Raw genomic sequence first — 13,447 nt, 5'->3', positions numbered from 1 at the left:
GCAAAAAAACGCCTACTCTAACTCTTCAGTCCAGATTATTATTATTACTATTATTTTTTGGAATTCTAGGTTTTCATGTTCAGGAGTTGACTGAGCATCTTGACTTGAAGGCAGTCCTGAATGTACTTTTTTTTTGTTTTTTTGTCTTTTGTCTTTTTAGGGCTGCACTGGCAGCACATGGGGTTCCCAGGCTAGGGGTTGAATTGGAGTTACAGCTGCTGGCCTACACCACAGCTGCAGCGACTCGGGATCCGAGTCGCATCTGCGACTACACCGTAGCTCTGGGCAACACCAGATCCTTAACCCACTGAGTGAGGCCAGGGATTGAACCTACGTCCTCATGGATGCTAGTCAGATCCGTTTCCACTGCACCACGACGGGAACCGGGAACGCCCGGAATGTACCATTCTTGATACTTTCCCTCTCCCCCTTTACACGTTATTGGTCGCCTCTTCACGTTGATTCTCCCTCCTAAACAATTCTTGAGCCAGTCTGTGGCTTTCCATCCCTCTAGACTAGCTGTCAGCAAACTGTGACCTGAAGATCAAATCTGGCCCACTGTCGGTTTTGGTGAATAAAGTTTTTTGGAACATAGCCATGCCCATTCATTGTGTATTATCTGCGGGTTCCCCCCACCCCACTCCTTAGGGCTCCTCCTGTGGTATACGGAAGTTCCCAGGCTAGGGGTCGATTTGGAGCTGAAGCTGCCAGCCCACGCCGCAGCCACACCAGATCTGAGCTGCATCTGGGAACGCCAGATGCCAGATTGTTAACCCACAGAGCAAGGCCAGGGATCAAACCTGCCTCCTCACGGATACCAGTCCAGTTCTTAATCCACTGAGCCACCAGGGGAATTCCTATCTAGCTGTTTTATGCTCTAACTGCTCTAAATGCTCTTAGGTGACAGAGAATATATGGTCCACAGACCTTAAAATATTTACTGTCTGGTCTTTTATAGAAAATGTTATCTGACCTCTGCCATAGGGATACTCACGCATGAGTCACCATAGCAACTCCTCCTGTTTCTCTCAGCTTAACTCCTTGCTTGATACCCCAAAGTGAATTCTCCATGACACAATGAAAGTCATTATATATCATCTAATTCTCATCATGTCACTTCTTATAAGCCCTCCAGTGACTCCCCTTGCCTTTGGGAAAGTACCCAACTCCTTAGCTTGGTCAACAGAACATTTTATGAGCTAGCCCTGTCTCTCCTTAGCTCCTGGACTCAAGACTCACATGGTTCCTGGGACTTCAGATGATTCTGAGGTCTTCAAGTGTTCCATGCAACCTCAGTACATGCTATTTTTTACATCTGAGCAAGGCCCCCAGATCAGATGTCACACTTCAGGGAAACCTCCTGTAAACCCTGGGGTCTGAGACTGGGTTTCTCCTTTGTGTCTGGACAGTGTCCTGTGTTTCTCCTGTGGGATCCTTCATTCTAGATGAACAATGCCTGCTCACCACTTGTGAAGGTTAGTTTTGTGTGTCCCCTTGGCTAGGCTAGATATCACTGGGAAGGTATATTTCAGATGAGATTAGCATTTAAATCAGTAGACTTTGAGTAAAGCAGATTATCCTCCAGGACATGGATGGACCTCATCCAATCAGGTGAAGGTTTTAAGAGAAAGACTGAGGTTCCACATGGAAGACAGAATTCTGCCTCCAGCCTGTCTTCAGACTCAGGCAGCAGTATCATTTCTTCCTTGGGCTTCCCGCCTGTTACCTGCCCTGAAGGTTTTGGACTGGCCAGCCTCCAGAATCACATGAGCCAAGTCCTTAAAACCCATCCCTATCTCCCTCTCTCTCTCTCTCTCCCCACCCCCCTCTCTCTCCATCCAACTCTCTATCTCTCCACACCCTATTGGTTCTGGTTTTTGGAGAACCCTGACCAAGACGCCTGTCCATATGGTCCATGCAGGAGGCAGGGAGATGCCTAGCTTGCCACCATTATTGTACCAGAGGCCAGCATGGTCCCTGAAATACAGTAACTATATTCCTGTTAACTATACAGTAACAGGAATAAACTGGCATGTTACCTCATATAGAAATGCAGGAAAACAGGAAACAAATGGGAGTGGAAAAAATGGATGTGGTGAGAGAAAAACGGGTCTGTGAATAATCTCAGGGACACTTAAGACAACTCTGCCGAGGCAAGCAGAAGTCTCTGAAAGGTCTCCAGATCCCTGGTGAGATAAGGGCCCTGCCAACGTCATTTTTCCAGGACAGTAGCCTGAGGGATGTTAGCATGGCATGAGAAAGCGTGCATGAAAGTCTCAAAATACCATAAATGAGAGAAATGGACCCAGAGACGGGCGTGCTGCTCACGGCACACACCAGTCCCCGACGGGGTGTTTTGCTGTTGCAGTTGTTGCTGTTAATGAAAACGATCCATCTCACGCCGGAGCAGGAACATCGCTTTTGTAGGTCACTGATTCTCAGGAGCACAGGACAGGGGTGGCGCCAACAGTGGCAGAATCCCACGAAGCGGCTCCCCCCCCCCCGGGGGGGGGGGTACAGTGCCCTGATGGGAACGTGGAATTAAACGTCCCCTTCCTGATGGGAGTGACAATGACTGTTTTCCTCTAAAAAGCTGGTCCCAGTTTACAAACATGTCCCTCCTTTTTCCATGTTCTGGGTCCTTCCTAACCTGACCCCCGCAAGATACTGGGAGCCGCTGTCTCCCACTCAGGATTTAGTGAAGCTTCCCCGTAGGAGTCATGTTCTCGGGCGCGCCCTGGACGTCATGCCTTTAGATCCTTCCTAATCTGATTTATTGACATGATTGATTTAAGAAATGCCTATACTAGCATTTGTTATGTACACGGCATGGATCCCGTTAATAATTAACTAACGGTAGGACTTACCACTTAGCACACCGTGAGATGGATATTACTACCAGCCACATGTTTCAAAACAAGAACCCGAGGCACAGAAGTTGAGGAGTTGTCCGGCTTTGGGCAACGGTAAGCGTGAGAGGCAGTAGTCCTCCCGCAGTGGGGACCCAGGATCCACCTCTCCTAAGTGACTCTCCAGGCCACCTCTTCTTCTTTCTGTCTGTCTCTGTGCCTTCCATTACCCTAAATTGCGTCGGATCAGCCTTCTAGACGTTTCCTGGGCTGCGCTTCATCCCCCTTTGCTCCCTGCCTGGGAGGTTCAGGCCAGGGCAGTTTAGTTCTCGGTCATCCCATTTGGACCTCATCCTGGTTCTCTTACTGGTTCACTGGCCCCCTTAGCTGACTGTCCTCACTCCCAGACAGAAAGGATGCCCACCCTGCAAGTACCCAGCTGGATCAAAAAATACGTTATTGGGAGTTCCCGTCGTGGTGCAGTGGTTAACGAATCCGACTAGGAACCATGAGGTTGCGGGTTTGATCCCTGGCCTCGCTCAGTGGGTTGAGGATCCGACGTTGCCGTGAGTTGTGGTGTAGGTCACAGACGCGGATCGGATCCCATGTTGCTGTGGCTGTGGTGTAGGCCGGCAGCTATGGCTCCGATTAGACCCCTAGCCTGGGAATTTCCATATGCCGCGGGAGCGGCCCAAGAAATGGTAAAAAGACAAAAAAAAAAAATACGTTATTGTACTGACGTATCGTTGATTTGAAATGCTGTGTTAATTTCTGCCGTACAGCAAAGGGTTTCAGTTATACACACACACATATATATACCCTAATTTTAAGTACATATCCTCTTTTTTTTTTTTTGTCTTTTTGCCATTTCTTGGGGTCTATTCAGAGCTGTAGCCACCAGCCTACGCCAGAGCCACAGCAACACAGGATCCGAGCTACGGCTGCAACCTACATCACAGCTCACGGCAAGGCCAGATCCTTAACCCACTGAGCAAGGGCAGGGACCGAACCCACAACCTCATGGTTCCTAGTCGGATTCGTTAACCACTGCACCACGACGGGAACTCCATATCCTCTTTTTAAATATTCTTTTCTTAGGGTTCATCACAGGACATGGAAGGTAGTTCCTTGTGCGCTGCAAGTAGGCTCTTGTTGGTTATCGCCTCCACGCATAATCGCTTACGGGTGTCAACCCCAACCTCCAGGTCCACCCCTCCCTCAACCCCCTCCGCCCTTGGCAACCACAAGTCTGTCCTCTGTGTCTGTGAGTCCGTTTCTGTTCTGTAGAGAGCTTCGTCTGCGCCACAGTGTAGACTCCCCAGATACGAGGTACCACCCGGGGTGTGTCTTTCACTGGCGGACGTGTGTCGCCTAGCAGGATCGTCTCTGGGTCCATCCGTGTTGCTGCGAGTGGCATTCTTTCATTCCTTTTTATGGCCGAGTAGGAGCAGTTCGGCTTACGAAAGAAGGAGGGAAAAGAAATACAACTTATTTCTCACTATCTCGAGTCAAACTGTGGAGTGAAATGGGAGTCCCTTAGCGGTGGATCTGCCTGTCGGATCAGGTTAAGTTAGTCTCTTGCGGGTTTCAGGCAGAGACGCAATCTGGGTATCTCAGTTCATGGGTGTTTCATGCCACCAAGTCAGAAAAGACGTCTCACCAGCCTCAAGGTCAGCCTGCGGAAAACCGAAGCGAGACCCGCTGCTGTTTAGGGCACCGCCGTCGACTCCCGGCAGCGGCGGGGGCGCCCGTGACCACCAGCGTCCAGCCAGGCTGGTGCTCAGCCCCTCCAGCCCCCTCCTCCCCGCACTGACTCCTTCTCTCCCTCTCGCTGCCTCCTGCTTTCTGCTTCCTGAGGACATCCGCTCCTCCCACCTCAAACTAAATATTAAATTTGCATCTATTAGTGGAATGGGATTCTGAGGTCATCATTATTATTTTTTTCTACTTCGCTCCATATTCTAAATTTTATCAGGGGAGTAGACATTATCGTGTATTACACACTTGAAAAAAAAAAAAAACCTCAAACGTGAGAACATGCCGCTGATCCTTTGCTCTAAAATATGGTTTGTTTTTTTTTTTAACATCAGATTCTGTCTACATGATAGTTCTCAAATATTTTAAAAGTTAATTATAGCTTATAGATTTGTGTTGTTCTTTGACACTTGCAAAGGAAGAAAGAGGGATGGGCCAGCAACATCAAGTCCAGCCTATTAACTGTGCTATTTCGTGAGTTGTTTGTTCCTCCCAGTTCTGGATCTTCCAGGAGGGGGCTGGAGGCAGACCTTCTCTGTGTGACAGCCCCAGCCTCTCGCAGGGGATGGCAGACCCTCAGCTCTGGAGAACTGAGGCCGTTGTGAAGAAGCCCTGTAAAGCTCAGCCTCCTGCGACTTTCAAGGAGCCACGATTTCCTTAGATGTGATAGCAAAGGAATGCTGCAAGCGATCACCTTCTTTTAATTATAAAAAGATTGCCCACAGAAACATTTTTCTTGCTCCTGACATTTTCTTCTTAATATCAGCATTGCAGCGCGTGACATAGTCACGGGCGTGTTTGCTATTTCATTCAAATGAGAATGGTGCATGCGGTAAGCCCCCAGTACATATTTGGGGGCAAATTAACCTGTGGATGTAGGGAGATAACGCCTAAGCATACTTCTCCACAAGGCCGTATCAGTTCTGGGTGGGGTGGGGGCAAAAATGTCGTACTCTTTTTATGTATAAAGCATGGATTTCCATACAGTACATCAACATATACAGTGTAACTGCTGCATTACAGCCTCATGGTGGGGGGCCGTTAGGGAAAAAAGGATCTAAAAAGTTTCCTCGGATGGAAGGGTGATAATGAAAAAATGCTGGAGAAAAACACTGAGACGGATATTGAGATGAATGTTTGACAATGGCTTTGGTTTTAGTTCATCTGTAGCTGTGTTCAAACCACACAGAGCACGGAGGAGGGATTGAGAACCCGATGAAGACTTTACCAGAGTTAGGTAGCATACTCTTTCCATAAATGTGGAGAAATAATTGTCATTTCCAGGACAAATTAATCATGGACTTGATATAATTTGGGGAGCAGCTTTCTTTCTCTTTCTTTTCTCTCTCTCTCTCTCTCGTTCTTCTTTTTTTTTTCTTTCTTTTTTTGCTCTTTAGGGCCACTCCCACGGCATATGGAAGTTCCCGGGCTAGGAGTTGAATCCGAGCTGCCGCTGCCCGCCTACACCACAGCCACAGCCATGCCAGATCTGAGCCGAATCTACGACGTACACCACAGCTCACAGCAACACTGGATACTTAACCTATTGATCAAAGCCAGGGATTGACCCTATATCCTCATGGATACTAGTTGGGTTCTTTACCTCTGAGTCACAACGGGAACTGCCCCCCCTTTAACTGAACATTTATAGCACTACTCATATTTATTCTAAGTTCTTGTTCGGAGAATTAAGGAGGCAAAAGAAAAAGCTGCCACACTGTGATGTTAAATCCTACATCTATGTTGGTAAACATCGTAATTGCGTAAATAATTATGTATTTAGTCAATATGTCCTATTTAAATATGTCAACTAAATTTTTGGCCCGTTAGGTTGTTGCTTATATTTTAAGACATTGCACTATCTAATTGGTATTCACTGCCTCAGTTTTAAAGAGTGATGTTAAAATAATGCCATGGCCCTATGTGTTACTGATTAGGCAAAAAGACGCTAAACAGGTAATTGTGTTTTGCCTCATAAAGGGAAAGAGTTTTAGCTAAAGTTTGATTTTCACTCTTATTTGACTTAGGAAGCCAAAACTGAACCTATGCGACAATATTTTTTTAATTGAAATTTTAATTGATATACATATATACTCTTTTCAAATACATATTCTTTTTCAAAATCTTTTCCCTTACAAACGATTACAAGATATTGATTATAGTTCCCAGTAATGTGCTCTAGGTCCTTGTGGTTTATCTAGTTTAGGTTTAGTAGTGCACATGTGTTAATCCCACATCGTGCCCTTTGGGTCCCCCTCATCCGTCATTTCCAAATTCTACAAAGTGTTGTGAGGACCGCATGCAACTGACAGTGGTTTTTTTTTTGTGTGTGTGTGTGTGTGTGTGTTTGCAACCTACTATTTGGGAGTTAATTAAGAAAATACTCTGTTAATTAATTTCCTGAGCATTATTCTTATCAGTATGCAGGCAAACTGTCAAGCTCATTTTAAGGAAACATTTTGGTTTCAGCTACTTATTAGGCACTTCATTGATTTCGAAGTGTATTTGAGGGAATGGTGGAATATGATAACTGTAGTTCTGGTAGGTTTCTTAAAGGCAGGAAAGTAAATGAAACCAAAGTGACGATCAAAGCAACAAAATAAAAGACAAATTGTATGATCCTAATTTTAATATGTGCCCAGAGAAAGAACAGACTTTCAAAATAAAAACATAATGGCCATTAAGTCATGTGATTGAAACTAGGCACTTTATAGAATTAAACCCATAATATTTCTATAATGTAAAATTTATTTAAAGTGCCCTGTCCAGACCTGTGTGAGTGAGTACACATGCATGTGTGGAATAAGCAGACCTTCCAAATATTAATAACTTTTAAATAATCTGGCAATGGCAAATATAGTTCTTATGACATATACTGGCTTACTTATGGTTTCCACTTTTCATTACTGTGGTAGATAGAACAATAACTAAAAGATGTTTGTGTAACACTCCCTGGAATCTGTGGTTTGGGGTTACATAGCAAAGGGGAGTTAAGGTCGTCGATGGAATTAAGGCTGCTAATCAGCTGACCTGGAGACGGAGAGGTTACCCTAGATTATTCTGGATTATACAGGTGGATCTACTGCAATCGCAAGGGTCTTTCAAAGAGGAGAAGGGAGTCAGAAGAAAGAGAGTCAGCATTATACACTGTGAAGATGTGCCCGGCCATGCTGGGTTGAAGATGGACAGGCCTTGAACAAGGTAAGTGGGCAGATGCTATACACTAGAAAGGCAAGAAAGCAAATTCTCCCTCGGACCTTCCGGAAAGGATGGTCAGTCCTGCCAACACCTTGATTTTAGCCCAGTGAGACCTGTCAGACCTCTCACCTACAGACACAGGTTTTCTTTATTTTTTTTATTTTTAAGCATTTTTATTATAGTTGATTTACATTGTTCTGTCCATTTCTGCTATATAGCAAAGCGACCCTGTCATACATCGGTACACACGCCCTTTCTCATATTATTTTCATCATGTTCCATACAAGTGACTGGACATAGTTCCCTGTGCTGTACAGCGGGACCTCATGGCCTATCCATTCTTAATGTATTAGTTTGCATCTATTAGCCCCAAACTCCCAGTCCATCCCAATTCCTCCCCCTCTCCCTTGGCAACCACAAGTCTCCTTCCATCAGACAGGGTTTCTCATTGAATCTTTCAACAAGTATATGGGGCAAGGGTGGTGGTTTTGATTTTACAAATGAAGAAACTCAAGACTCAGCTTTTAGGTTGCTTGTCTAAAGCCTCAGAGCTAGAGCAGAGCCACTCTTGACCTCAGGCCCGTCTGTCTGGTAGAATCTGTCCTATTTGCTCTGTACTACAATGGCTTCTCATTCTACCAGGTACATGAAATGTCACTGAAAGTATTTGATACATGTGTCACTCTTTGAGACTAGCAGGTAGGTTTATTTGCTTATTGTCAAGTTTTTATTTTTTATTTTTTAATTTATTTTTTAGAACTGGATCTAATTTATTTATTTGTTTTTCAATTACTTCATGAATTTTATTACATTTATTGGTGTACAACAATCATCGCAACCAAATTTTACAGCATTTCCACCCCAAGCCCTCAGTGTATCCCCCCACCCCCCAACCTGTCTCATTTGGAAACCATAAATTTTTCAAAGTCTGTGAGTCAGTGTCTGTTCTGCAAAGAAGTTCATTGTATCCTTTTTGTAGATTCCACATGTAAGCGATAGCATTTGATGTTGGTGTCTCATTGTATGGCTGACTTCACTTAGCATAATTTCTTGGTCCATCCATGTTGCTGCAAATGCCCTTATTTCTTTCCTTTTAATGGCTTAGTAATATTCCATTGTGTATATGTACCACATCTTCTTTATCTACTCCTCTGTCAATGGACATTTAGGTTGTTTCCATGTCTTGGCTATTGTATAAAGTGCTGCAGTGAACATTGGAGTACGTGTGTCTTTTCGAGTCATGGTTTTCTCTGAATAGATGCCCAGGAGTGGGACTGCTGGATCAAACGGTGCAACCACTGTGGAAAACAGTATGGAGAGGCCTCAGAAAACTAAAAATAGAACTATCATTTGATAAGTATTTATTTTTTAAATTCCTGTTCATATAGTCCTTAGATCAAAGAGAAGATTTATTCGATATGTGAATATTGAAAGAATGAAAATATACAGAAGTCTGGGAACACGTTCTATTGCTGCTCTATAGCAAAGAGGTTTAATATCTCAGCCAGGATCCCACTTACTAAGGAGAACGTAATCATGGCACTCTATTGCCCACCAGTCTTTCTCTGGGATTGTTCTCTGAAGTTTGCTAAGCAGAATTAGCTGTTGATTCATTTATGATTTATATCTTTGAGGGAGTTTGGACTAGACACGTGTGTGCCTCTCTGTCTAGATGCCAGATTCCTTGAGGGGCTGGATATGTCTTTATTCCTGGGCACTACGTACCTAGTATGTGTGCTATGAAGCAGCCTATGACAGGGCACTGGGAGGTACCCTGTGCTTGAAAACACCAGAATCGAGGCTGAATAACACAAGAAAGGGGGTTTAATGGAAAGATCTTGAGTGGCTCCTGGAATCAAAGGAAGAATTGAACCACCAGGTCACAGGAAAGCAACAACCAGAGCAATTGGCTGAGCTCCCTGTAAGGGCTCTTTGCCTCTCTCGGTTCGTCCATCTGATGATGAACCTCCAGCTCCCTTCTTGACCTAGAGTCTTGGCTCAACATTCAAATGCCCAGAAGAATCCGACTAGTCCACCTGGGACACGCTGGCGTGAGCCACCACTGGGACCACTGGCTCTACCACGTGGAAGGCCAAGAGACAGTTTCCCAAAGGAAAGTGGCAGGTACCAGAAGAAAGGGCAAAGAAATTCTGGATGGACCAAAGGTACCGACGCCCTCTTCCGAAGTGCTCTGGCGTAAGACAAACACGAGTTCAAATCCTACCTCCCTCATCCACGGTTTGTATGATTTTAATCTATCCAAAATTACTGTCTTCACTTCTAAAATAAAAATTGTAATAGTTTCTTCCACATAGGGTTGTGGTGAGGATTAAATTAGATAATAGATACGTACATCTTTGGCAAAGTGCCTGACACAAAATGTGCAGAAATTACAGGTTTGAAAAGAGAAATGTCCTCCATGAAAAGGTGGGGTGTCCTGTCCTTGGTGATGAATTGGGGGGAAGAATTCCTCTTTGTTCTTTTCATGGCAGCGACTGGCCAGAGGAGATGGGTTTCAGTTGGTTGTAAACAGCCGTTGTGGCTCAGTGGGGATAGGCAAGAGGTTTCCTAGTAGCCCCAGGTGGCCTGGGATTTCAGAACCACACAAAAGCCTGTTGGTGGGCAAAATATCGGATAGCATTGCTACGCCACAGGTTGGTAAATCTGCCCACAGATAAAATCGAGTTGAAGGTTTTTACTTTTCATCGGTCTCTTTTTTTGCCACTCCAATTTGCTAGCTAAACACTGACCAGTTTCAACCTGCTTAATTTATGAAAATTGATAAGATCACAGGCCACTGTTCACTAGCTTCAGAAGTCTAATTTTCTTCTGCCATATCCATTCGAGTTATTTGAATACCCTGTTATTCTTGTCCTTGTCTTCCTTTTCATTTTTTTTTTCTATTGCATTGTTGAAAAACTAAAGCAAAAGCTTTTAGTTAGCTGATCTGATTCTGTAGGGTTGACAGTCTCCTAAGGTGAGAATTGTTTTATGACAAAAGAAAACATTTGAAACCACAGATACACAGCTAAGAATGTTTGACCGAGCAGGTGACATGAAAGATGAATAACTAGATAGAGTTCTAGAGTTTTTCAGGTTTTATGAAACGAAGCGGACCTTTTTTTTTTTTTTTAAGGGTTTTTAAAAAATGTTTTTCCTTTTCCCCGATGATAGGATCAGTATTGCATATCAAAGAGCGTGATTTCAAAGAGGCACAGATCCTCATCTACACAATAGCTGGTGTTTTACTTCCTTCATTCTTTTGAAGAAGCAAATATTTTATGAGTCATCAAAGATCAATTCTCCGTGCTCCTGAGCTACATCATGTTGTCCAAGTAGCAGAGGCAGGTCAATGAAAAGGGCTGATGCAAGAAGGTGTGAGGGTTTTTTTTTTTTTTTTTGTCGTTGTTGTTTTAGGGCTGCACCCGCTGGCAAATGGAGGTTCCCAGGCTAGGGGTCCAATCGGAGCTGTAGCTGCCAGCCTATGCCACAGCCACAGCAACATGGGATCTGAACTGCCTCTGAGACCTACACCACAGCTCATGGCAACACCAGATCCTTAACCCACTGAGCGAGGCCAGGGATCAAACCCTCGTCCTCACGGATGCTAGTTGGGTTCGTTAACCGCTGAGCCACGATGGGAACTCCAAGGCGTTCATTTCAAGTCCTTGCCTCACTAACCATCTTCATTCTGTCCAAGCTTTTGTATCCAGGCTACAAACAGAACATGTTTTAAGAGTCTAACTTCTTAATTAGAGGAATGTCAGTGTGGATACTTAGAGAAATAAAGTATTATTATGATGATGATTTTTTTTTTTTTGCTATAATATAAAGACTTAAACTTTGATGAGCTCCGAGGATGAAATTCATTATCTCCAACATAAAAACAAACACTTGAATGACAGCGGCAGGGAGAAGCTATTGCTAATGATCTGTCCACAGTGGATGGCAGGCTCTGTTTGTCCCCTACCAATTATGAGGAGCAGTGAGATGCCATGAAACGTGTACCAAGGATCACACAGCCAAGGTGCGATCCTTCTCCCATAGTCAATGTTCAATTCACAAGGCTCCTTCAGCTACCACTTCAGGCAGATTAAAAAAAAAGCCTCTTTCATGACAGAGGGAACTTTTTCCTCTGACAATTTCAAGTAACAGAAAACAACAGGAACGTGGCAGCAGAACATTTGCAGTTGAGACATGAAATCAAAGTGGAGACACCCTTAGCTATGGCAAGGATCTGTGCCACTTCAGGAAATGAGACAGCAGTTCTAGGAGGACGCTGGCATTTATATCGAGCATCAAAAGATGATTTTGCCACAGGTTCAGTGGTGGTATTTGCATCCATCATGGTAAAAAAAGACATTCAGATTCAGTGCAAGTTTCCACCTCTCCCTAAAATGTAGGATGCCTGAGGTTAATAGCTGCCTCGTCAGTGTCTAAAAAAAAGTTGGCATATTGCTATAAATTGCATATTTCTTACCAGAGTATTTAAATAGTGCTAAGGAATGTTTAATTGCCAGTAAAGGGAAAAAGCCACATTGGGAACATCTTTTTCCAAGAAAATGTCAAAAGCTAATTCGCTTAATTAAAAGTCTGAATTACAGCACCTAATTTTTTTAATTGAATGAGAATATTATAATAATTAAAGACAAACAATGTTTCTGAGCAATTGAGGATTAACTTTAAACTTAGAAATTCAATATCCCCCAGTGGACTTGATCTCCGTTTCTGTATTTTGGAATCGCTGTCCTGTCTTTGGGTGGGGATCTTTTTCATTAGGAAATTGCATCGAAAATGGCCCACACTCCATTGTCATGGTTCGTAGTTATGTGTTGTCATCCCCAAAGCAGTTCTTTATGATGTTCTGTATATTATGTTAGGAAACTCTGAAATTCTTATTTAGGAGAGGAAACTTTAAGGAAAGAGAGCTGCGGCCATGAACAGTGTAGCCGCTCCCTTATTTAAAGTTCTTTCTGGGACATCAATTTGTAGAGTGATAGGCATTTAAAAGGATAGCATTTCGTTTGTCCTAAGATGAATTCACAGAGTTGCCAGGATTTGGAAGGGGAGCTCTGTCATGTGTGGAGGTGGCTGGTGGCGAATGGATTCTCTAACGCCATGGGGTGGGATACCAGCAGCCCATTTAGTTCTTACTCCTGACCGAATGCGGTAAATGTCATCCCCTGGACGGTGACGATGACTAAACTGCATGATTCTCTCGCACCCTTGCCATCGGGGCCCTTGTGTAGATTGATCCCATTCACAACTCCCATAAAGGGAGAAGGCTTTAGAAGAGCCCCAGCCTAGAGATGTGATGGCCAGTGCAAAGACCACTTGCCAGCAAATCGCCTGGCTCCTACAGTCTCCCCTTTTTCCCCCAGCTGTAAATGGGGGAAAATAATCCTTACTTTGTTTCATAAGACTGCCTGTAAGATATGCATTCCCATAAAAGGAAAGCGCCAGCTCAATGAATGCAGCCTCTGAGTGCACCAGCCCGACCAAGTCGCTCCTGTTGGCCTGGACCTGGGGGTATCGCACCCCAGCCTCCCAGTGTGGGTTTCAGCTGTCTGACCACATCCTTATGAAGAGTGACAAGCCAAGCTGGTGGAGCCGCGCTCCTACACGTGGAGGAGAGGTGTGCACTA

The sequence above is a fragment of the Phacochoerus africanus genome, chromosome 13 (assembly GCF_016906955.1).
Source record: "Phacochoerus africanus isolate WHEZ1 chromosome 13, ROS_Pafr_v1, whole genome shotgun sequence".
Taxonomy (NCBI): Eukaryota; Metazoa; Chordata; class Mammalia; order Artiodactyla; family Suidae; genus Phacochoerus; species Phacochoerus africanus.
This window is presented reverse-complemented; position numbering follows the sequence as displayed.